Source organism: Rhinoderma darwinii, chromosome 13, assembly GCF_050947455.1.
Source record: "Rhinoderma darwinii isolate aRhiDar2 chromosome 13, aRhiDar2.hap1, whole genome shotgun sequence".
Classification (NCBI taxonomy): Eukaryota; Metazoa; Chordata; class Amphibia; order Anura; family Rhinodermatidae; genus Rhinoderma; species Rhinoderma darwinii.
In genome coordinates this window covers 23,601,140-23,616,880 of record NC_134699.1, presented here as the reverse complement: position 1 = coordinate 23,616,880, position 15,741 = coordinate 23,601,140, and the positions used below count along the sequence as shown (strand labels likewise).

General features: G+C 42.1%; 45 non-coding genes across 45 annotated transcripts; all 45 read right to left on the bottom strand.

Moving 5' to 3' along the window:
• Nucleotides 1-41: 41 nt before the first annotated feature.
• On the bottom strand, nt 42-113 carry TRNAC-GCA (transfer RNA cysteine (anticodon GCA)). The gene has a single exon. It is a non-coding gene; the product is annotated as a tRNA-Cys (tRNA).
• Nucleotides 114-393: 280 nt separating this feature from the next.
• TRNAC-GCA (transfer RNA cysteine (anticodon GCA)) lies at nt 394-465 on the bottom strand. Its single transcript has one exon. It is a non-coding gene; the product is annotated as a tRNA-Cys (tRNA).
• A 276-nt stretch (nt 466-741) lies between these two features.
• TRNAC-GCA (transfer RNA cysteine (anticodon GCA)) lies at nt 742-813 on the bottom strand. The gene has a single exon. It is a non-coding gene; the product is annotated as a tRNA-Cys (tRNA).
• Nucleotides 814-1,093: 280 nt separating this feature from the next.
• On the bottom strand, nt 1,094-1,165 carry TRNAC-GCA (transfer RNA cysteine (anticodon GCA)). The gene has a single exon. It is a non-coding gene; the product is annotated as a tRNA-Cys (tRNA).
• Nucleotides 1,166-1,446: 281 nt separating this feature from the next.
• TRNAC-GCA (transfer RNA cysteine (anticodon GCA)) lies at nt 1,447-1,518 on the bottom strand. Its single transcript has one exon. It is a non-coding gene; the product is annotated as a tRNA-Cys (tRNA).
• Nucleotides 1,519-1,793: 275 nt separating this feature from the next.
• TRNAC-GCA (transfer RNA cysteine (anticodon GCA)) lies at nt 1,794-1,865 on the bottom strand. The gene has a single exon. It is a non-coding gene; the product is annotated as a tRNA-Cys (tRNA).
• A 275-nt stretch (nt 1,866-2,140) lies between these two features.
• Nucleotides 2,141-2,212, bottom strand: TRNAC-GCA (transfer RNA cysteine (anticodon GCA)). The gene has a single exon. It is a non-coding gene; the product is annotated as a tRNA-Cys (tRNA).
• A 279-nt stretch (nt 2,213-2,491) lies between these two features.
• On the bottom strand, nt 2,492-2,563 carry TRNAC-GCA (transfer RNA cysteine (anticodon GCA)). The gene has a single exon. It is a non-coding gene; the product is annotated as a tRNA-Cys (tRNA).
• A 275-nt stretch (nt 2,564-2,838) lies between these two features.
• Nucleotides 2,839-2,910, bottom strand: TRNAC-GCA (transfer RNA cysteine (anticodon GCA)). The gene has a single exon. It is a non-coding gene; the product is annotated as a tRNA-Cys (tRNA).
• A 280-nt stretch (nt 2,911-3,190) lies between these two features.
• On the bottom strand, nt 3,191-3,262 carry TRNAC-GCA (transfer RNA cysteine (anticodon GCA)). The gene has a single exon. It is a non-coding gene; the product is annotated as a tRNA-Cys (tRNA).
• Nucleotides 3,263-3,540: 278 nt separating this feature from the next.
• TRNAC-ACA (transfer RNA cysteine (anticodon ACA)) lies at nt 3,541-3,612 on the bottom strand. The gene has a single exon. It is a non-coding gene; the product is annotated as a tRNA-Cys (tRNA).
• Nucleotides 3,613-3,892: 280 nt separating this feature from the next.
• Nucleotides 3,893-3,964, bottom strand: TRNAC-GCA (transfer RNA cysteine (anticodon GCA)). Its single transcript has one exon. It is a non-coding gene; the product is annotated as a tRNA-Cys (tRNA).
• Nucleotides 3,965-4,241: 277 nt separating this feature from the next.
• On the bottom strand, nt 4,242-4,313 carry TRNAC-GCA (transfer RNA cysteine (anticodon GCA)). The gene has a single exon. It is a non-coding gene; the product is annotated as a tRNA-Cys (tRNA).
• Nucleotides 4,314-4,592: 279 nt separating this feature from the next.
• Nucleotides 4,593-4,664, bottom strand: TRNAC-GCA (transfer RNA cysteine (anticodon GCA)). Its single transcript has one exon. It is a non-coding gene; the product is annotated as a tRNA-Cys (tRNA).
• Nucleotides 4,665-4,939: 275 nt separating this feature from the next.
• TRNAC-GCA (transfer RNA cysteine (anticodon GCA)) lies at nt 4,940-5,011 on the bottom strand. The gene has a single exon. It is a non-coding gene; the product is annotated as a tRNA-Cys (tRNA).
• Nucleotides 5,012-5,291: 280 nt separating this feature from the next.
• Nucleotides 5,292-5,363, bottom strand: TRNAC-GCA (transfer RNA cysteine (anticodon GCA)). The gene has a single exon. It is a non-coding gene; the product is annotated as a tRNA-Cys (tRNA).
• A 278-nt stretch (nt 5,364-5,641) lies between these two features.
• On the bottom strand, nt 5,642-5,713 carry TRNAC-ACA (transfer RNA cysteine (anticodon ACA)). The gene has a single exon. It is a non-coding gene; the product is annotated as a tRNA-Cys (tRNA).
• Nucleotides 5,714-5,993: 280 nt separating this feature from the next.
• TRNAC-GCA (transfer RNA cysteine (anticodon GCA)) lies at nt 5,994-6,065 on the bottom strand. The gene has a single exon. It is a non-coding gene; the product is annotated as a tRNA-Cys (tRNA).
• Nucleotides 6,066-6,342: 277 nt separating this feature from the next.
• TRNAC-GCA (transfer RNA cysteine (anticodon GCA)) lies at nt 6,343-6,414 on the bottom strand. The gene has a single exon. It is a non-coding gene; the product is annotated as a tRNA-Cys (tRNA).
• Nucleotides 6,415-6,694: 280 nt separating this feature from the next.
• TRNAC-GCA (transfer RNA cysteine (anticodon GCA)) lies at nt 6,695-6,766 on the bottom strand. The gene has a single exon. It is a non-coding gene; the product is annotated as a tRNA-Cys (tRNA).
• A 281-nt stretch (nt 6,767-7,047) lies between these two features.
• TRNAC-GCA (transfer RNA cysteine (anticodon GCA)) lies at nt 7,048-7,119 on the bottom strand. The gene has a single exon. It is a non-coding gene; the product is annotated as a tRNA-Cys (tRNA).
• Nucleotides 7,120-7,396: 277 nt separating this feature from the next.
• Nucleotides 7,397-7,468, bottom strand: TRNAC-GCA (transfer RNA cysteine (anticodon GCA)). The gene has a single exon. It is a non-coding gene; the product is annotated as a tRNA-Cys (tRNA).
• Nucleotides 7,469-7,743: 275 nt separating this feature from the next.
• On the bottom strand, nt 7,744-7,815 carry TRNAC-GCA (transfer RNA cysteine (anticodon GCA)). Its single transcript has one exon. It is a non-coding gene; the product is annotated as a tRNA-Cys (tRNA).
• Nucleotides 7,816-8,090: 275 nt separating this feature from the next.
• On the bottom strand, nt 8,091-8,162 carry TRNAC-GCA (transfer RNA cysteine (anticodon GCA)). Its single transcript has one exon. It is a non-coding gene; the product is annotated as a tRNA-Cys (tRNA).
• A 279-nt stretch (nt 8,163-8,441) lies between these two features.
• TRNAC-GCA (transfer RNA cysteine (anticodon GCA)) lies at nt 8,442-8,513 on the bottom strand. Its single transcript has one exon. It is a non-coding gene; the product is annotated as a tRNA-Cys (tRNA).
• A 275-nt stretch (nt 8,514-8,788) lies between these two features.
• TRNAC-GCA (transfer RNA cysteine (anticodon GCA)) lies at nt 8,789-8,860 on the bottom strand. Its single transcript has one exon. It is a non-coding gene; the product is annotated as a tRNA-Cys (tRNA).
• A 280-nt stretch (nt 8,861-9,140) lies between these two features.
• On the bottom strand, nt 9,141-9,212 carry TRNAC-GCA (transfer RNA cysteine (anticodon GCA)). The gene has a single exon. It is a non-coding gene; the product is annotated as a tRNA-Cys (tRNA).
• Nucleotides 9,213-9,486: 274 nt separating this feature from the next.
• TRNAC-GCA (transfer RNA cysteine (anticodon GCA)) lies at nt 9,487-9,558 on the bottom strand. The gene has a single exon. It is a non-coding gene; the product is annotated as a tRNA-Cys (tRNA).
• Nucleotides 9,559-9,833: 275 nt separating this feature from the next.
• On the bottom strand, nt 9,834-9,905 carry TRNAC-GCA (transfer RNA cysteine (anticodon GCA)). Its single transcript has one exon. It is a non-coding gene; the product is annotated as a tRNA-Cys (tRNA).
• Nucleotides 9,906-10,180: 275 nt separating this feature from the next.
• Nucleotides 10,181-10,252, bottom strand: TRNAC-GCA (transfer RNA cysteine (anticodon GCA)). The gene has a single exon. It is a non-coding gene; the product is annotated as a tRNA-Cys (tRNA).
• Nucleotides 10,253-10,529: 277 nt separating this feature from the next.
• On the bottom strand, nt 10,530-10,601 carry TRNAC-GCA (transfer RNA cysteine (anticodon GCA)). Its single transcript has one exon. It is a non-coding gene; the product is annotated as a tRNA-Cys (tRNA).
• Nucleotides 10,602-10,881: 280 nt separating this feature from the next.
• TRNAC-GCA (transfer RNA cysteine (anticodon GCA)) lies at nt 10,882-10,953 on the bottom strand. The gene has a single exon. It is a non-coding gene; the product is annotated as a tRNA-Cys (tRNA).
• Nucleotides 10,954-11,230: 277 nt separating this feature from the next.
• Nucleotides 11,231-11,302, bottom strand: TRNAC-GCA (transfer RNA cysteine (anticodon GCA)). The gene has a single exon. It is a non-coding gene; the product is annotated as a tRNA-Cys (tRNA).
• Nucleotides 11,303-11,582: 280 nt separating this feature from the next.
• On the bottom strand, nt 11,583-11,654 carry TRNAC-GCA (transfer RNA cysteine (anticodon GCA)). Its single transcript has one exon. It is a non-coding gene; the product is annotated as a tRNA-Cys (tRNA).
• A 277-nt stretch (nt 11,655-11,931) lies between these two features.
• TRNAC-GCA (transfer RNA cysteine (anticodon GCA)) lies at nt 11,932-12,003 on the bottom strand. The gene has a single exon. It is a non-coding gene; the product is annotated as a tRNA-Cys (tRNA).
• Nucleotides 12,004-12,283: 280 nt separating this feature from the next.
• On the bottom strand, nt 12,284-12,355 carry TRNAC-GCA (transfer RNA cysteine (anticodon GCA)). The gene has a single exon. It is a non-coding gene; the product is annotated as a tRNA-Cys (tRNA).
• Nucleotides 12,356-12,636: 281 nt separating this feature from the next.
• TRNAC-GCA (transfer RNA cysteine (anticodon GCA)) lies at nt 12,637-12,708 on the bottom strand. Its single transcript has one exon. It is a non-coding gene; the product is annotated as a tRNA-Cys (tRNA).
• Nucleotides 12,709-12,985: 277 nt separating this feature from the next.
• TRNAC-GCA (transfer RNA cysteine (anticodon GCA)) lies at nt 12,986-13,057 on the bottom strand. Its single transcript has one exon. It is a non-coding gene; the product is annotated as a tRNA-Cys (tRNA).
• Nucleotides 13,058-13,334: 277 nt separating this feature from the next.
• On the bottom strand, nt 13,335-13,406 carry TRNAC-GCA (transfer RNA cysteine (anticodon GCA)). The gene has a single exon. It is a non-coding gene; the product is annotated as a tRNA-Cys (tRNA).
• Nucleotides 13,407-13,687: 281 nt separating this feature from the next.
• TRNAC-GCA (transfer RNA cysteine (anticodon GCA)) lies at nt 13,688-13,759 on the bottom strand. Its single transcript has one exon. It is a non-coding gene; the product is annotated as a tRNA-Cys (tRNA).
• A 279-nt stretch (nt 13,760-14,038) lies between these two features.
• TRNAC-GCA (transfer RNA cysteine (anticodon GCA)) lies at nt 14,039-14,110 on the bottom strand. Its single transcript has one exon. It is a non-coding gene; the product is annotated as a tRNA-Cys (tRNA).
• Nucleotides 14,111-14,387: 277 nt separating this feature from the next.
• On the bottom strand, nt 14,388-14,459 carry TRNAC-GCA (transfer RNA cysteine (anticodon GCA)). The gene has a single exon. It is a non-coding gene; the product is annotated as a tRNA-Cys (tRNA).
• Nucleotides 14,460-14,739: 280 nt separating this feature from the next.
• Nucleotides 14,740-14,811, bottom strand: TRNAC-GCA (transfer RNA cysteine (anticodon GCA)). The gene has a single exon. It is a non-coding gene; the product is annotated as a tRNA-Cys (tRNA).
• Nucleotides 14,812-15,087: 276 nt separating this feature from the next.
• Nucleotides 15,088-15,159, bottom strand: TRNAC-GCA (transfer RNA cysteine (anticodon GCA)). The gene has a single exon. It is a non-coding gene; the product is annotated as a tRNA-Cys (tRNA).
• Nucleotides 15,160-15,435: 276 nt separating this feature from the next.
• On the bottom strand, nt 15,436-15,507 carry TRNAC-GCA (transfer RNA cysteine (anticodon GCA)). The gene has a single exon. It is a non-coding gene; the product is annotated as a tRNA-Cys (tRNA).
• Between the last annotated feature and the right edge of the window lie 234 nt (nt 15,508-15,741).

Sequence of the window (15,741 nt, the reverse complement as noted above, 5' to 3'; positions counted from 1 at the left end):
TCACTAAATCCTTGAGACGTAGAAAAACACTGAGACATCAAAGGGGGCACCCGGGTTTGAACCAGGGACCTCTCGATCTGCAGTCGAATGATCTACCACTGAGCTATGCCCCCTTTGCTTTATACTGTTAAGTGAAGTTTTTTTTTTTTTTCCTAAGACAACTTTTTGGACATGGGACCAATACGTTTCAAAAGCATGCCCTCCCAGGCTGGCTGCTGAAATATTTAGCTGTTAGCACATGCAGAAGGGGAAGCTGCTGGCTGGGAAATTAAATATTATATAGTGTCCATTCAAATAAATAGATACCCATGATGTAATAAAACCACCAGAGCAGCTCTCCACTATGGCATTATCACTAAATCCTTGAGACGTAGAAAAACACTGAGACATCAAAGGGGGCACCCGGGTTTGAACCAGGGACCTCTCGATCTGCAGTCGAATGCTCTACCACTGAGCTATGCCCCCTTTGCTTTATACTGTTAAGAGAAGTTATTTTTTTTTTCCTAAGAAAGCTTTTTGGAAATGGAACCAATACGTTTCAAAAGCATGCCCTCCCAGGCTGGCTGCTGAAATATTTAGCTGTTAGCACATGCAGAAGGGGAAGCTGCTTGCTGGGAAACTAAATATTATATAGTGTGGATTCAAATAAATAGATACCCATGGAATAAAACCACCAGAGCAGCTCTCCACTATGGCATTATCACTAAATCCTTGAGACGTAGAAAAACACTGAGACATCAAAGGGGGCACCCGGGTTTGAACCAGGGACCTCTCGATCTGCAGTCGAATGCTCTACCACTGAGCTATGCCCCCTTTGCTTTATACTGCTAAGTGAAGTTTTTTTTTTTTTTCCTAAGACAACTTTTTGGACATGGGACCAATACGTTTCAAAAGCATGCCCTCCCAGGCTGCCTGCTGTAATATTTAGCTGTTAGCACATGCAGAAGGGGAAGCTGCTGCTTGGGAAATTAAATATTATATAGTGTCCATTCAAATAAATAGATACCCATGATGTAATAAAACCACCAGAGCAGCTCTCCACTATGGCATTATCACTAAATCCTTGAGACGTAGAAAAACACTGAGACATCAAAGGGGGCACCTGGGTTTGAACCAGGGACCTCTCGATCTGCAGTCGAATGCTCTACCACTGAGCTATGCCCCTTTGCTTTATACTGTTAAGTGAAGTTTTTTTTTTTTTTTTCCTAAGACAACTTTTTGGACATGGGACCAATACGTTTCAAAAGCATGCCCTCCCAGGCTGGCTGCTGAAATATTTAGCTGTTAGCACATGCAGAAGGGGAAGCTGCTTGCTGGGAAACTAAATATTATATAGTGTGGATTCAAATAAATAGATACCCATGATGTAATAAAACCACCAGAGCAGCTCTCCACTATGGCATTATCACTAAATCCTTGAGACGTAGAAAAAAACTGAGACATCAAAGGGGGCACCCGGGTTTGAACCAGTGACCTCTCGATCTGCAGTCGAATGCTCTACCACTGAGCTATGCCCCCTTTGCTTTATATTGTTAAGAGAAGTTATTTTTTTTTCCTAAGAAAGCTTTTTGGAAATGGAAGCAATACGTTTCAAAAGCATGCCCTCCCAGGCTGGCTGCTGAAATATTTAGCTGTTAGCACATGCAGAAGGGGAAGCTGCTTGCTGGGAAATTAAATATTATATAGTGTGGATTCAAATAAATAGATACCCATGGAATAAAACCACCAGAGCAGCTCTCCACTATGGCATTATCACTAAATCCTTGAGACGTAGAAAAACACTGAGACATCAAAGGGGGCACCCGGGTTTGAACCTGGGACCTCTCGATCTGCAGTCAAATGCTCTACCACTGAGCTATGCCCCCTTTGCTTTATACTGTTAAGAGAAGTTATTTTTTTTTCCTAAGAAAACTTTTTGGAAATGGAAGCAATACGTTTCAAAAGCATGCCCTCCCAGGCTGGCTGCTGAAATATTTAGCTGTTAGCACATGCAGAAGGGGAAGCTGCTTGCTGGGAAATTAAATATTATATAGTGTGGATTCAAATAAATAGATACCCATGGAATAAAACCACCAGAGCAGCTCTCCACTATGGCATTATCACTAAATCCTTGAGACGTAGAAAAACACTGAGACATCAAAGGGGGCACCCGGGTTTGAACCAGGCACCTCTCGATCTGCAGTCAAATGCTCTACCACTGAGCTATGCCCCCTTTGCTTTATACTGTTAAGAGAAGTTTTTTTTTTTTTTTTCCTAAGACAACTTTTTGGACATGGGACCAATACGTTTCAAAAGCATGCCCTCCCAGGCTGGCTGCTGAAATATTTAGCTGTTAGCACATGCAGAAGGGGAAGCTGCTGGCTGGGAAATTAAATATTATATAGTGTGGATTCAAATAAATAGATACCCATGGAATAAAACCACCAGAACAGCTCTCCACTATGGCATTATCACAAAATCCTTGAGACTTAGAAGAACACTGAGACATCAAAGGGGGCACCCAGGTTTGAACCAGGGACCTCTCGATCTGCAGTCGAATGCTCTACCACTGAGCTATGCCCCCTTTGCTTTATACTGTTAAGAGAAGTTATTTTTTTTTCCTAAGAAAGCTTTTTGGAAATGGAACCAATACGTTTCAAAAGCATGCCCTCCCAGGCTGGCTGCTGAAATATTTAGCTGTTAGCACATGCAGAAGGGGAAGCTGCTTGCTGGGAAATTAAATATTATATAGTGTGGATTCAAATAAATAGATACCCATGGAATAAAACCACCAGAGCAACTCTCCACTATGGCATTATCACTAAATCCTTGAGACGTAGAAAAAAACTGAGACATCAAAGGGGGCACCCGGGTTTGAACCAGGGACCTCTCGATCTGCAGTCGAATGCTCTACCACTGAGCTATGCCCCCTTTGCTTTATACTGTTAAGTGAAGTTTTTTTTTTTTTCCCTAAGACAACTTTTTGGACAAGGGACCAATACGTTTCAAAAGCATGCCCTCCCAGGCTGGCTGCTGAAATATTTAGCTGTTAGCACATGCAGAAGGGGAAGCTGCTGCTTGGGAAATTAAATATTATATAGTGTCCATTCAAATAAATAGATACCCATGATGTAATAAAACCACCAGAGCAGCTCTTCACTATGGCATTATCACTAAATCCTTGAGACGTAGAAAAAAACTGAGACATCAAAGGGGGCACCCGGGTTTGAACCAAGGACCTCTCGATCTGCAGTCGAGTGCTCTACCACTGAGCTATGCCCCCTTTGCTTTATACTGTTAAGAGAAGTTTTTTTTTTTTTTTCCTAAGACAACTTTTTGGACATGGGACCAATACGTTTCAAAAGCATGCCCTCCCAGGCTGGCTGCTGAAATATTTAGCTGTTAGCACATGCAGAAGGGGAAGCTGCTTGCTGGGAAACTAAATATTATATAGTGTGGATTCAAATAAATAGATACCCATGGAATAAAACCACCAGAGCAGCTCTCCACTATGGCATTATCACTAAATCCTTGAGACGTAGAAAAACACTGAGACATCAAAGGGGGCACCCGGGTTTGAACCAGGGACCTCTCGATCTGTAGTCGAATGATCTACCACTGAGCTATGCCCCCTTTGCTTTATACTGTTAAGTGAAGTTTTTTTTTTTTTTCCTAAGACAACTTTTTGGACATGGGACCAATACGTTTCAAAAGCATGCCCTCCCAGGCTGGCTGCTGAAATATTTAGCTGTTAGCACATGCAGAAGGGGAAGCTGCTGGCTGGGAAATTAAATATTATATAGTGTCCATTCAAATAAATAGATACCCATGATGTAATAAAACCACCAGAGCAGCTCTCCACTATGGCATTATCACTAAATCCTTGAGACGTAGAAAAACACTGAGACATCAAAGGGGGCACCCGGGTTTGAACCAGGGACCTCTCGATCTGCAGTCGAATGCTCTACCACTGAGCTATGCCCCCTTTGCTTTATACTGTTAAGAGAAGTTATTTTTTTTTTTCCTAAGAAAGCTTTTTGGAAATGGAACCAATACGTTTCAAAAGCATGCCCTCCCAGGCTGGCTGCTGAAATATTTAGCTGTTAGCACATGCAGAAGGGGAAGCTGCTTGCTGGGAAACTAAATATTATATAGTGTGGATTCAAATAAATAGATACCCATGGAATAAAACCACCAGAGCAGCTCTCCACTATGGCATTATCACTAAATCCTTGAGACGTAGAAAAACACTGAGACATCAAAGGGGGCACCCGGGTTTGAACCAGGCACCTCTCGATCTGCAGTCAAATGCTCTACCACTGAGCTATGCCCCCTTTGCTTTATACTGTTAAGAGAAGTTTTTTTTTTTTTTTTCCTAAGACAACTTTTTGGACATGGGACCAATACGTTTCAAAAGCATGCCCTCCCAGGCTGGCTGCTGAAATATTTAGCTGTTAGCACATGCAGAAGGGGAAGCTGCTGGCTGGGAAATTAAATATTATATAGTGTGGATTCAAATAAATAGATACCCATGGAATAAAACCACCAGAACAGCTCTCCACTATGGCATTATCACAAAATCCTTGAGACTTAGAAGAACACTGAGACATCAAAGGGGGCACCCAGGTTTGAACCAGGGACCTCTCGATCTGCAGTCGAATGCTCTACCACTGAGCTATGCCCCCTTTGCTTTATACTGTTAAGAGAAGTTATTTTTTTTTCCTAAGAAAGCTTTTTGGAAATGGAACCAATACGTTTCAAAAGCATGCCCTCCCAGGCTGGCTGCTGAAATATTTAGCTGTTAGCACATGCAGAAGGGGAAGCTGCTTGCTGGGAAATTAAATATTATATAGTGTGGATTCAAATAAATAGATACCCATGGAATAAAACCACCAGAGCAACTCTCCACTATGGCATTATCACTAAATCCTTGAGACGTAGAAAAAAACTGAGACATCAAAGGGGGCACCCGGGTTTGAACCAGGGACCTCTCGATCTGCAGTCGAATGCTCTACCACTGAGCTATGCCCCCTTTGCTTTATACTGTTAAGTGAAGTTTTTTTTTTTTTCCCTAAGACAACTTTTTGGACAAGGGACCAATACGTTTCAAAAGCATGCCCTCCCAGGCTGGCTGCTGAAATATTTAGCTGTTAGCACATGCAGAAGGGGAAGCTGCTGCTTGGGAAATTAAATATTATATAGTGTCCATTCAAATAAATAGATACCCATGATGTAATAAAACCACCAGAGCAGCTCTTCACTATGGCATTATCACTAAATCCTTGAGACGTAGAAAAAAACTGAGACATCAAAGGGGGCACCCGGGTTTGAACCAAGGACCTCTCGATCTGCAGTCGAGTGCTCTACCACTGAGCTATGCCCCCTTTGCTTTATACTGTTAAGAGAAGTTTTTTTTTTTTTTTCCTAAGACAACTTTTTGGACATGGGACCAATACGTTTCAAAAGCATGCCCTCCCAGGCTGGCTGCTGAAATATTTAGCTGTTAGCACATGCAGAAGGGGAAGCTGCTTGCTGGGAAACTAAATATTATATAGTGTGGATTCAAATAAATAGATACCCATGGAATAAAACCACCAGAGCAGCTCTCCACTATGGCATTATCACTAAATCCTTGAGACGTAGAAAAACACTGAGACATCAAAGGGGGCACCCGGGTTTGAACCAGGGACCTCTCGATCTGTAGTCGAATGATCTACCACTGAGCTATGCCCCCTTTGCTTTATACTGTTAAGTGAAGTTTTTTTTTTTTTTCCTAAGACAACTTTTTGGACATGGGACCAATACGTTTCAAAAGCATGCCCTCCCAGGCTGGCTGCTGAAATATTTAGCTGTTAGCACATGCAGAAGGGGAAGCTGCTGGCTGGGAAATTAAATATTATATAGTGTCCATTCAAATAAATAGATACCCATGATGTAATAAAACCACCAGAGCAGCTCTCCACTATGGCATTATCACTAAATCCTTGAGACGTAGAAAAACACTGAGACATCAAAGGGGGCACCCGGGTTTGAACCAGGGACCTCTCGATCTGCAGTCGAATGCTCTACCACTGAGCTATGCCCCCTTTGCTTTATACTGTTAAGAGAAGTTATTTTTTTTTTTCCTAAGAAAGCTTTTTGGAAATGGAACCAATACGTTTCAAAAGCATGCCCTCCCAGGCTGGCTGCTGAAATATTTAGCTGTTAGCACATGCAGAAGGGGAAGCTGCTTGCTGGGAAACTAAATATTATATAGTGTGGATTCAAATAAATAGATACCCATGGAATAAAACCACCAGAGCAGCTCTCCACTATGGCATTATCACTAAATCCTTGAGACGTAGAAAAACACTGAGACATCAAAGGGGGCACTCGGGTTTGAACCAGGGACCTCTCGATCTGCAGTCGAATGCTCTACCACTGAGCTATGCCCCCTTTGCTTTATACTGCTAAGTGAAGTTTTTTTTTTTTTTCCTAAGACAACTTTTTGGACATGGGACCAATACGTTTCAAAAGCATGCCCTCCCAGGCTGCCTGCTGTAATATTTAGCTGTTAGCACATGCAGAAGGGGAAGCTGCTGCTTGGGAAATTAAATATTATATAGTGTCCATTCAAATAAATAGATACCCATGATGTAATAAAACCACCAGAGCAGCTCTCCACTATGGCATTATCACTAAATCCTTGAGACGTAGAAAAACACTGAGACATCAAAGGGGGCACCCGGGTTTGAACCAGGGACCTCTCGATCTGCAGTCGAATGCTCTACCACTGAGCTATGCCCCTTTGCTTTATACTGTTAAGTGAAGTTTTTTTTTTTTTTTTCCTAAGACAACTTTTTGGACATGGGACCAATACGTTTCAAAAGCATGCCCTCCCAGGCTGGCTGCTGAAATATTTAGCTGTTAGCACATGCAGAAGGGGAAGCTGCTGGCTGGGAAATTAAATATTATATAGTGTCCATTCAAATAAATAGATACCCATGATGTAATAAAACCACCAGAGCAGCTCTCCACTATGGCATTATCACTAAATCCTTAAGACGTAGAAAAACACTGAGACATCAAAGGGGGCACCCAGGTTTGAACCAGGGACCTCTCGATCTGCAGTCGAATGCTCTACCACTGAGATATGCCCCCTTTGCTTTATACTGTTAAGAGAAGTTATTTTTTTTTTTCCTAAGAAAGCTTTTTGGAAATGGAACCAATACGTTTCAAAAGCATGCCCTCCCAGGCTGGCTGCTGAAATATTTAGCTGTTAGCACATGCAGAAGGGGAAGCTGCTTGCTGGGAAACTAAATATTATATAGTGTGGATTCAAATAAATAGATACCCATGAAATAAAACCACCAGAGCAGCTCTCCACTATGGCATTATCACTAAATCCTTGAGACGTAGAAAAAAACTGAGACATCAAAGGGGGCACCCGGGTTTGAACCAGTGACCTCTCGATCTGCAGTCGAATGCTCTACCACTGAGCTATGCCCCCTTTGCTTTATACTGTTAAGAGAAGTTATTTTTTTTTCCTAAGAAAGCTTTTTGGAAATGGAAGCAATACGTTTCAAAAGCATGCCCTCCCAGGCTGGCTGCTGAAATATTTAGCTGTTAGCACATGCAGAAGGGGAAGCTGCTTGCTGGGAAATTAAATATTATATAGTGTGGATTCAAATAAATAGATACCCATGGAATAAAACCACCAGAGCAGCTCTCCACTATGGCATTATCACTAAATCCTTGAGACGTAGAAAAACACTGAGACATCAAAGGGGGCACCCGGGTTTGAACCTGGGACCTCTCGATCTGCAGTCAAATGCTCTACCACTGAGCTATGCCCCCTTTGCTTTATACTGTTAAGAGAAGTTATTTTTTTTTCCTAAGAAAACTTTTTGGAAATGGAAGCAATACGTTTCAAAAGCATGCCCTCCCAGGCTGGCTGCTGAAATATTTAGCTGTTAGCACATGCAGAAGGGGAAGCTGCTTGCTGGGAAATTAAATATTATATAGTGTGGATTCAAATAAATAGATACCCATGGAATAAAACCACCAGAGCAGCTCTCCACTATGGCATTATCACTAAATCCTTGAGACGTAGAAAAACACTGAGACATCAAAGGGGGCACCCGGGTTTGAACCAGGCACCTCTCGATCTGCAGTCAAATGCTCTACCACTGAGCTATGCCCCCTTTGCTTTATACTGTTAAGAGAAGTTTTTTTTTTTTTTTTCCTAAGACAACTTTTTGGACATGGGACCAATACGTTTCAAAAGCATGCCCTCCCAGGCTGGCTGCTGAAATATTTAGCTGTTAGCACATGCAGAAGGGGAAGCTGCTGGCTGGGAAATTAAATATTATATAGTGTGGATTCAAATAAATAGATACCCATGGAATAAAACCACCAGAACAGCTCTCCACTATGGCATTATCACAAAATCCTTGAGACTTAGAAGAACACTGAGACATCAAAGGGGGCACCCAGGTTTGAACCAGGGACCTCTCGATCTGCAGTCGAATGCTCTACCACTGAGCTATGCCCCCTTTGCTTTATACTGTTAAGAGAAGTTATTTTTTTTTCCTAAGAAAGCTTTTTGGAAATGGAACCAATACGTTTCAAAAGCATGCCCTCCCAGGCTGGCTGCTGAAATATTTAGCTGTTAGCACATGCAGAAGGGGAAGCTGCTTGCTGGGAAATTAAATATTATATAGTGTGGATTCAAATAAATAGATACCCATGGAATAAAACCACCAGAGCAACTCTCCACTATGGCATTATCACTAAATCCTTGAGACGTAGAAAAAAACTGAGACATCAAAGGGGGCACCCGGGTTTGAACCAGGGACCTCTCGATCTGCAGTCGAATGCTCTACCACTGAGCTATGCCCCCTTTGCTTTATACTGTTAAGTGAAGTTTTTTTTTTTTTCCCTAAGACAACTTTTTGGACAAGGGACCAATACGTTTCAAAAGCATGCCCTCCCAGGCTGGCTGCTGAAATATTTAGCTGTTAGCACATGCAGAAGGGGAAGCTGCTGCTTGGGAAATTAAATATTATATAGTGTCCATTCAAATAAATAGATACCCATGATGTAATAAAACCACCAGAGCAGCTCTTCACTATGGCATTATCACTAAATCCTTGAGACGTAGAAAAAAACTGAGACATCAAAGGGGGCACCCGGGTTTGAACCAAGGACCTCTCGATCTGCAGTCGAGTGCTCTACCACTGAGCTATGCCCCCTTTGCTTTATACTGTTAAGAGAAGTTTTTTTTTTTCCTAAGAAAACTTTTTGGAAATGGAAGCAATACGTTTCAAAAGCATGCCCTCCCAGGCTGGCTGCTGAAATATTTAGCTGTTAGCACATGCAGAAGGTGAAGCTGCTTGCTGGGAAATTAAATATTATATAGTGTGGATTCAAATAAATAGATACCCATGGAATAAAACCACCAGAGCAGCTCTCCACTATGGCATTATCACTAAATCCTTGAGACGTAGAAAAAAACTGAGACATCAAAGGGGGCACCCGGGTTTGAACCAGGGACCTCTCGATCTGCAGTCGAATGCTCTACCACTGAGCTATGCCCCCTTTGCTTTATACTGTTAAGAGAAGTTTGTTTTTTTTCCTAAGAAAACTTTTTGGAAATGGAAGCAATACGTTTCAAAAGCATGCCCTCCCAGGCTGGCTGCTGAAATATTTAGCTGTTAGCACATGCAGAAGGGGAAGCTGCTTGCTGGGAAATTAAATATTATATAGTGTGGATTCAAATAAATAGATACCCATGGAATAAAACCACCGGAGCAGCTCTCCACTATGGCATTATCACTAAATCCTTGAGACGTAGAAAAACACTGAGACATCAAAGGGGGCACCCGGGTTTGATCCAGGGACCTCTCGATCTGCAGTCGAATGCTCTACCACTGAGCTATGCCCCCTTTGCTTTATACTGTTAAGAGAAGTTTTTTTTTTTTCCTAAGAAAACTTTTTTGACATGGGACCAATACGTTTCAAAAGCATGCCCTCCCAGGCTGGCTGCTGAAATATTTAGCTGTTAGCACATGCAGAAGGGGAAGCTGCTGCTTGGGAAATTAAATATTATATAGTGTGGATTCAAATAAATAGATACCCATGGAATAAAACCACCAGAGCAGCTCTCCACTATGGCATTATCACTAAATCCTTGAGACGTAGAAAAAAACTGAGACAACAAAGGGGGCACCCGGGTTTGAACCAGGGACCTCTCGATCTGCAGTCGAATGCTCTACCACTGAGCTATGCCCCCTTTGCTTTATACTGTTAAGAGAAGTTTTTTTTTTTTTTCCTAAGACAACTTTTTGGACATGGGACCAATACGTTTCAAAAGCATGCCCTCCCAGGCTGGCTGCTGAAATATTTAGCTGTTAGCACATGCAGAAGGGGAAGCTGCTTGCTGGGAAACTAAATATTATATAGTGTGGATTCAAATAAATAGATACCCATGGAATAAAACCACCAGAGCAGCTCTCCACTATGGCATTATCACTAAATCCTTGAGACGTAGAAAAACACTGAGACATCAAAGGGGGCACCCGGGTTTGAACCAGGGACCTCTCGATCTGCAGTCGAATGATCTACCACTGAGCTATGCCCCCTTTGCTTTATACTGTTAAGTGAAGTTTTTTTTTTTTTTCCTAAGACAACTTTTTGGACATGGGACCAATACGTTTCAAAAGCATGCCCTCCCAGGCTGGCTGCTGAAATATTTAGCTGTTAGCACATGCAGAAGGGGAAGCTGCTGGCTGGGAAATTAAATATTATATAGTGTCCATTCAAATAAATAGATACCCATGATGTAATAAAACCACCAGAGCAGCTCTCCACTATGGCATTATCACTAAATCCTTGAGACGTAGAAAAACACTGAGACATCAAAGGGGGCACCCGGGTTTGAACCAGGGACCTCTCGATCTGCAGTCGAATGCTCTACCACTGAGCTATGCCCCCTTTGCTTTATACTGTTAAGAGAAGTTATTTTTTTTTTTCCTAAGAAAGCTTTTTGGAAATGGAACCAATACGTTTCAAAAGCATGCCCTCCCAGGCTGGCTGCTGAAATATTTAGCTGTTAGCACATGCAGAAGGGGAAGCTGCTTGCTGGGAAACTAAATATTATATAGTGTGGATTCAAATAAATAGATACCCATGGAATAAAACCACCAGAGCAGCTCTCCACTATGGCATTATCACTAAATCCTTGAGACGTAGAAAAACACTGAGACATCAAAGGGGGCACCCGGGTTTGAACCAGGGACCTCTCGATCTGCAGTCGAATGATCTACCACTGAGCTATGCCCCCTTTGCTTTATACTGTTAAGTGAAGTTTTTTTTTTTTTTCCTAAGACAACTTTTTGGACATGGGACCAATACGTTTCAAAAGCATGCCCTCCCAGGCTGGCTGCTGAAATATTTAGCTGTTAGCACATGCAGAAGGGGAAGCTGCTGGCTGGGAAATTAAATATTATATAGTGTCCATTCAAATAAATAGATACCCATGATGTAATAAAACCACCAGAGCAGCTCTCCACTATGGCATTATCACTAAATCCTTGAGACGTAGAAAAACACTGAGACATCAAAGGGGGCACCCGGGTTTGAACCAGGGACCTCTCGATCTGCAGTCGAATGCTCTACCACTGAGCTATGCCCCCTTTGCTTTATACTGTTAAGAGAAGTTATTTTTTTTTTTCCTAAGAAAGCTTTTTGGAAATGGAACCAATACGTTTCAAAAGCATGCCCTCCCAGGCTGGCTGCTGAAATATTTAGCTGTTAGCACATGCAGAAGGGGAAGCTGCTTGCTGGGAAACTAAATATTATATAGTGTGGATTCAAATAAATAGATACCCATGGAATAAAACCACCAGAGCAGCTCTCCACTATGGCATTATCACTAAATCCTTGAGACGTAGAAAAACACTGAGACATCAAAGGGGGCACCCGGGTTTGAACCAGGGACCTCTCGATCTGCAGTCGAATGCTCTACCACTGAGCTATGCCCCCTTTGCTTTATACTGCTAAGTGAAGTTTTTTTTTTTTTTCCTAAGACAACTTTTTGGACATGGGACCAATACGTTTCAAAAGCATGCCCTCCCAGGCTGCCTGCTGTAATATTTAGCTGTTAGCACATGCAGAAGGGGAAGCTGCTGCTTGGGAAATTAAATATTATATAGTGTCCATTCAAATAAATAGATACCCATGATGTAATAAAACCACCAGAGCAGCTCTCCACTATGGCATTATCACTAAATCCTTGAGACGTAGAAAAACACTGAGACATCAAAGGGGGCACCCGGGTTTGAACCAGGGACCTCTCGATCTGCAGTCGAATGCTCTACCACTGAGCTATGCCCCTTTGCTTTATACTGTTAAGTGAAGTTTTTTTTTTTTTTTTCCTAAGACAACTTTTTGGACATGGGACCAATACGTTTCAAAAGCATGCCCTCCCAGGCTGGCTGCTGAAATATTTAGCTGTTAGCACATGCAGAAGGGGAAGCTGCTGGCTGGGAAATTAAATATTATATAGTGTCCATTCAAATAAATAGATACCCATGATGTAATAAAACCACCAGAGCAGCTCTCCACTATGGCATTATCACTAAATCCTTAAGACGTAGAAAAACACTGAGACATCAAAGGGGGCACCCAGGTTTGAACCAGGGACCTCTCGATCTGCAGTCGAATGCTCTACCACTGAGATATGCCCCCTTTGCTTTATACTGTTAAGAGAAGTTATTTTTTTTTTTCCTAAGAAAGCTTTTTGGAAATGGAACCAATACGTTTCAAAAGCATGCCCTCCCAGGCTGGCTGCTGAAATATTTAGCTGTTAGCACATGCAGAAGGGGAAGCTGCTTGCTGGGAAACTAAATATTATATAGTGTGGATTCAAATAAATAGATACCCATGAAATAAAACCACCAGAGCAGCTCTCCACTATGGCATTATCACTAAATCCTTGAGACGTAGAAAAACACTGAGACATCAAAGGGGGCACCCGGGTTTGAACCAGGGACCTCTCGATCTGCAGTCGAATGCTCTACCACTGAGCTATGCCCCCTTTGCTTTATACTGTTAAGAGAAGTTATTTTTTTTTTTCCTAAGAAAGCTTTTTGGAAATGGAACCAATACGTTTCAAAAGCATGCCCTCCCAGGCTGGCTGCTGAAATATTTAGCTGTTAGCACATGCAGAAGGGGAAGCTGCTTGCTGGGAAACTAAATATTATATAGTGTGGATTCAAATAAATAGATACCCATGGAATAAAACCACCAGAGCAGCTCTCCACTATGGCATTATCACTAAATCCTTGAGACGTAGAAAAACACTGAGACATCAAAGGGGGCACCCGGGTTTGAACCAGGGACCTCTCGATCTGCAGTCGAATGCTCTACCACTGAGCTATGCCCCCTTTGCTTTATACTGCTAAGTGAAGTTTTTTTTTTTTTTTCCTAAGACAACTTTTTGGACATGGGACCAATACGTTTCAAAAGCATGCCCTCCCAGGCTGCCTGCTGTAATATTTAGCTGTTAGCACATGCAGAAGGGGAAGCTGCTGCTTGGGAAATTAAATATTATATAGTGTCCATTCAAATAAATAGATACCCATGATGTAATAAAACCACCAGAGCAGCTCTCCACTATGGCATTATCACTAAATCCTTGAGACGTAGAAAAACACTGAGACATCAAAGGGGGCACCCGGGTTTGAACCTGGGACCTCTCGATCTGCAGTCGAATGCTCTACCACTGAGCTATGCCCCTTTGCTTTATACTGTTAAGTGAAGTTTTTTTTTTTTTTCCTAAGACAACTTTTTGGACATGGGACCAATACGTTTCAAAAGCATGCCCTCCCAGGCTGGCTGCTGAAATATTTAGCTGTTAGCACATGCAGAAGGGGAAGCTGCTGGCTGGGAAATTAAATATTATATAGTGTCCATTCAAATAAATAGATACCCATGATGTAATAAAACCACCAGAGCAGCTCTCCACTATGGCATTATCACTAAATCCTTAAGACGTAGAAAAACACTGAGACATCAAAGGGGGCACCCAGGTTTGAACCAGGGACCTCTCGATCTGCAGTCGAATGCTCTACCACTGAGATATGCCCCCTTTGCTTTATACTGTTAAGAGAAGTTATTTTTTTTTTTCCTAAGAAAGCTTTTTGGAAATGGAACCAATACGTTTCAAAAGCATGCCCTCCCAGGCTGGCTGCTGAAATATTTAGCTGTTAGCACATGCAGAAGGGGAAGCTGCTTGCTGGGAAACTAAATATTATATAGTGTGGATTCAAATAAATAGATACCCATGGAATAAAACCACCAGAGCAGCTCTCCACTATGGCATTATCACTAAATCCTTGAGACGTAGAAAAAAACTGAGACATCAAAGGGGGCACCCGGGTTTGAACCAGGGACCTCTCGATCTGCAGTCTAATGCTCTACCACTGAGCTATGCCCCCTTTGCTTTATACTGTTAAGAGAAGTTATTTATTTTTTTCCTAAGAAAGCTTTTTGGAAATGGAACCAATACGTTTCAAAAGCATGCCCTCCCAGGCTGCCTGCTGTAATATTTAGCTGTTAGCACATGCAGAAGGGGAAGCTGCTGCTTGGGAAATTAAATATTATATAGTGTCCATTCAAATAAATAGATACCCATGATGTAATAAAACCACCAGAGCAGCTCTCCACTATGGCATTATCACTAAATCCTTGAGACGTAGAAAAACACTGAGACATCAAAGGGGGCACCCGGGTTTGAACCAGGGACCTCTCGATCTGCAGTCGAATGCTCTACCACTGAGCTATGCCCCTTTGCTTTATACTGTTAAGTGAAGTTTTTTTTTTTTTTCCTAAGACAACTTTTTGGACATGGGACCAATACGTTTCAAAAGCATGCCCTCCCAGGCTGGCTGCTGAAATATTTAGCTGTTAGCACATGCAGAAGGGGAAGCTGCTTGCTGGGAAACTAAATATTATATAGTGTGGATTCAAATAAATAGATACCCATGGAATAAAACCACCAGAGCAGCTCTCCACTATGGCATTATCACTAAATCCTTGAGACGTAGAAAAAAACTGAGACATCAAAGGGGGCACCCGGGTTTGAACCAGGGACCTCTCGATCTGCAGTCGAATGCTCTACCACTGAGCTATGCCCCTTTGCTTTATACTGTTAAGTGAAGTTTTTTGTTTTTTTCCTAAGACAACTTTTTGGACATGGGACCAATACGTTTCAAAAGCATGCCCTCCCAGGCTGGCTGCTGAAATATTTAGCTGTTAGCACATGCAGAAGGGGAAGCTGCTTGCTGGGAAATTAAATATTATATAGTGTGGATTCAAATAAATAGATACCCATGGAATAAAACCACCAGAGCAGCTCTCCACTATGGCATTATCACTAAATCCTTAAGACGTAGAAAAAAACTGAGACATCAAAGGGGGCACCCGGGTTTGAACCAGGGACCTCTCGATCTGCAGTCTAATGCTCTACCACTGAGCTATGCCCCCTTTGCTTTATACTGTTAAGAGAAGTTATTTATTTTTTTCCTAAGAAAGCTTTTTGGAAATGGAACCAATACGTTTCAAAAGCATGCCCTCCCAGGCTGCCTGCTGTAATATTTAGCTGTTAGCACATGCAGAAGGGGAAGCTGCTGCTTGGGAAATCAAATATTATATAGTGTCCATTCAAATAAATAGATACCCATGATGTAATAAAACCACCAGAGCAGCTCTCCACTATGG